Raw genomic sequence first — 4118 nt, forward strand, 5'->3', positions numbered from 1 at the left:
AATCATGCAATGGACCTTTTGTGTCAGGCTTGCAATGAGGACTTTTCACACCCAGACTCACTCTTCCCAGCTCAGCTTGGAGCCATGCAGCCTCGTTTAAGATGGCCACCCTCAACCCCCAGCCACGTATCTCTCCTTACCCCACCAGGCTGCCTCTCACCTGTGGCTGCTTTCAGAAATGTGTTGAGGAGAGGGCCCTCCAGCTTGCCCAACTGGGCCAGGGCATAGCCAGCAATAGCCACAGCATATGGTCTCTTCAAGTTCCTGTAGTGTGCTTCAAGGAAGTCTCCGGCCTTATTGATGCTGCCCCCAAGGCTCTATGAGAAAAAGATTGGGTACTCTGGTCAGGTGGCACTGCTGCCCCAGAGAGCTGACAAGGATCACACAATCACCACTTTTTGGGCATAAGGTTTCTGGCCTTGGTACATATTTGTCTTGGATCTGTCTATTTTTAAGGGTTCACCAGACAGTTTAGCCACTGTGCACTGCTCTGTTACTGAGTACCTATCATGTTCCTGGTGCAGTCTGTATACCAATGGTGTGCTAGTAAATACTTAATAACCAGTTGTCTAGTCAGTGCAGGGGGTGAGGGTTCGGGAGCTGGTTTACTGATTGCCAATGACTGTGGTGTAAATACTTCCACCATGGCCAATTTCAAGCTACCAGTGTGACATACTTTAACAGAGTGGGAAAGAGATGCCCCAAATAGGCACCCAGGGTTAGCACACCACTGGGTCTACCTATTATCTAATCATCATCGTCATTGTGGCTAACACTCACTATGTGCTAGTCACATATCAACTCATTTAATCTCAAAATTCTATGAGGTAGGTTTTATTTTCATCACCATTCCTACTGCACAGAGAACACGGAGTCCCATGAGATGAGGTGCAGAGGCAGATATGCTTTGTAGTGTTTGCTGATTTTTATAGTTTAAATACAACCATGGCTAATTTCAACCTACCAGTATGGAGTCACTGACTGTAGAATTGGGAAGAGATTATATAGTTTGTCCACCGTATATGTACAACAGACATAAATAACCTCAAGAGCATAGATAATGATAAAAGGTAGTAAAATAATTAAGAAGTGATGAGTTTTTAGTGTTTACTACCTTTGTTGTTTTTTCTTAATTGATTTGCCTTACCCTGTTTTTACATAATGTAGCTTACACATGTGTTACATCTAGAACTCAGAGAGTCCTAAAAAATACAAAAATTATTATACCCATTTTACAGATGCACACACTGAGGCCCAGTAATGGGCCGTCCCTGAGAGTAATGATCTAAATGTAGGTCTGTCTGACTCCACTGCCCTAGAGCTGTCTCTTTTCTATCATATTATTTCAAATCGGCAAGGATTTAAACAAGTTTCCTCTGGCCTTAAAGGTAACAGCCTTTCTCTCCTCCCTCTCTTTTCTGGGGTCCTGAGGAGGGAGAAGCAGCTGTTGAAGTTGGCATCCTGGAGTTCCCCACTTGGAAAGCTAAAGGTCAAACAGCGCACTCTCAAAACCCTAGGACAGCGGTTCTCAACCTGTGGATCCTGACCCCTTTGGCGGTTGAACGACCCTTTCACAGGGGTCGCCTAAGACCATCCTGCATAACAGATATTTACATTACGATTCACAACAGTAGCAACATTACAGTTATGAAGTAGCAACGAAAATAATTTTATGGTTGGGTCACAACATAAGGAACTGTATTTAAAGGGCCAGAAGGTTGATAACCACTGCCTTAGGACAAAGCAGATGCCGCGATTACAGAACCTCTACAATCCCTGTGCCTGGGTAGGAGAGGGGAGGGCAGGGCACACTTACGTTGACCTGTCCCTCGCAAATATCTTTAGCCTCCTGCAGTGCGATGAGAACGAAGGCTGTGAGGGACACATCTTTCTCCTCAGCATCATTCAAGCCACCCTAGGGTGTGGAGGAGGGAGTAAGGATGGGGTCACCCATGTGCCTCTCATGCCAACCACCCCCCGTAGGATCAGCAGGGCAGGGCAAGGGTGGGTCTGTCCCCAGTGTCTCACAGGAGGGCCATACTCTAGTATTCATTCATTCACTCACTCATTCTGTAAATGTTGCTGGTGTTGTGGGTAGGATGGCTCCAGCCCTCATGGAGCTCCCCATCTCGTAGGGGAGACAGGCATGAGCCAACCAGCTCATCAACAGATCTATCATTACAAACTGACCAGAGCTGCGCAGAAGTGGATGTGGCGGTGAGAATGGATAGTGGGGGTGTGTCTTGGTCAGGGCAGTTGGAAAGGTGTCCCCAAGGGATGACAGGTGGAGCCACAATCTGAAGAGTGAGTAGGACTCAATTGTCAAAGAGGGCAGTGGGAACAGCATGTGCAAAGGCCCTGTGCACTGGAGCAAGTACAGATGGAGTGTGGAGAGGGAAGGCTGCAAGGCTGGAAGCCTGAAGGTCAGGCTGAAGCCGTGGTTCGCTCACTTGAGCACACGTCAGCATTACCTTGAGTCAGGGGTTTATTAAAACCCTGATTCCTAGGCCCCACCCCCAAAGTTTCTGATTAGTGCATGTGGATCCAGCCCAAGAATGTCCATTTCTAACAAACTTGTTGCTGATGCTGGTGCTTTTGGCCTGGAGACCAGAGTTTGAGAACCACAATTCTAAGGAGTTCTCGGGTTGTTTTCAAAGCCACGGGGGCTAGGAAGCTCTCATTTTGCACTGCACTCTGAGGTCTCTGGTTTTTGCAAAGGAGAAGTGACATTCGTTGCTCCTTTATTTCTCTGTCCCTCCCACACTGGGAATTGGGCAAATGGCAGACAGAGCCTGTCTCCTGTCCATGCGGGGGCACTCAGGCACTCCTCTCCCCCAGGCTGCCCTGAATCCCGCCTCTTACAATCATTTCTTGGTGTCCCACAGGCCCATCCTCCTGGAAGACTCCATCAGGCCTCTGCTTCTCCAGGATCAGCCACTTGACAGCCCCACAGATGACTTCGGAGTCGATGGCGATGAGGTTGGTGGCCAGAGAGAAGACCTTGACCACGTAGGCTGTCAGCCTGGGGTGGGCACAGAGCATGAGCCAATTGGCTCTGGGATCCAGAGACTGCCATCCCAGCCAAGCAAGGAGCAGAGTGGGGCAGGGCCTGCTCATGTGTGCCCAGCTCATGTGTGCCAGGCCTCAGGACCCAATGTTGCTTGTAGGCAGTGCTTAGTGACGGCAGGTGACTCAGCTAGTGGGCACCTTGACTCTGAAGGTGGAGGGGTCCAGAGGCACAGGGCTGTGTAGGGGAGGCCAGCCTAGATTACCCCAGGCCAGGTCCCAGGCCCTGCTCAAGGGGTGCAGGGCCAAGGATGGGCAGGCTCACCAGGTGCTGGACCTCCGACTCTGGTAGGCAGCAAAGGCCTTGTTGGGATGTCTGTAGCTCAGTTGCTGCGTGTACCCTGCAAGGAAGAGAGAGGTGTCACTGGAGGAGTGAGGGCTGAGTGGAGGCAGTGGATGATGCGGGTATGCGAGGAAGGAGAGAGGCTTAGAGAGGAACAAGGATTCTGGGAAGCGGGGAAGGTGAGGTTCAGAGAGGAAAGAGGGGGCTCAGGATAAGGAGGAATGTCTGGAGGGGAGAGGAGCTTACACGGTGGAGGGACTCTGAAAGGGTGCAGGCATCAGAGTGAGGAGGAGTAAGGGCTTCTCAGAGGAGAGGAGGTTCAGAGAGAGAAGGGCTTTCAAGGGAGTTCATTGGGAGAGGGAACTCAGAATGACCAGGGTCTCAAAGAAGGGAGAGCAGGAGGTCTCAGAGAAGGGGTGGGGCCACAAGAAGGGGCGGGGCCTCAGAGGAGGAAGGAGCTCAGAGAGGGGCCTCAGAGTGGGGGCCTCCAATAGGGGAATGGGTCATACCCTTCTTGATGAGGTCCAGGGCCTCCTGCCGCTTGTCAATGCCAAACTTGTCCCACTGCTCAGAGTGGTCCAGGTAGTGCACCGCGATGACAGTGGGCGTCATGTAGATCATGTTCTGCTCTCCACAGCCCCAGGGTACCTGGATGAGGTGCCCCAGCTGCTGCCCATCAATGGCGTCCTCTGCCATCTGGGCCACTGGGGTCCCTGCAGCCAGGAGGAAGGAAGGTGTTCACGCAGCAAGACCTACTGTGGGGGGAAGA

General features: G+C 51.2%; 1 pseudogene; it reads right to left on the reverse strand.

Annotated features, from left to right (window-relative positions):
- The window catches only part of LOC102422118, a 42300-nt pseudogene that overhangs the window by 10169 nt on the left and 28013 nt on the right, over positions 1–4118 (reverse strand).

Source organism: Myotis lucifugus, unplaced genomic scaffold (genome assembly GCF_000147115.1).
Source record: "Myotis lucifugus unplaced genomic scaffold, Myoluc2.0 scaffold_341, whole genome shotgun sequence".
NCBI lineage: Eukaryota > Metazoa > Chordata > Mammalia > Chiroptera > Vespertilionidae > Myotis > Myotis lucifugus.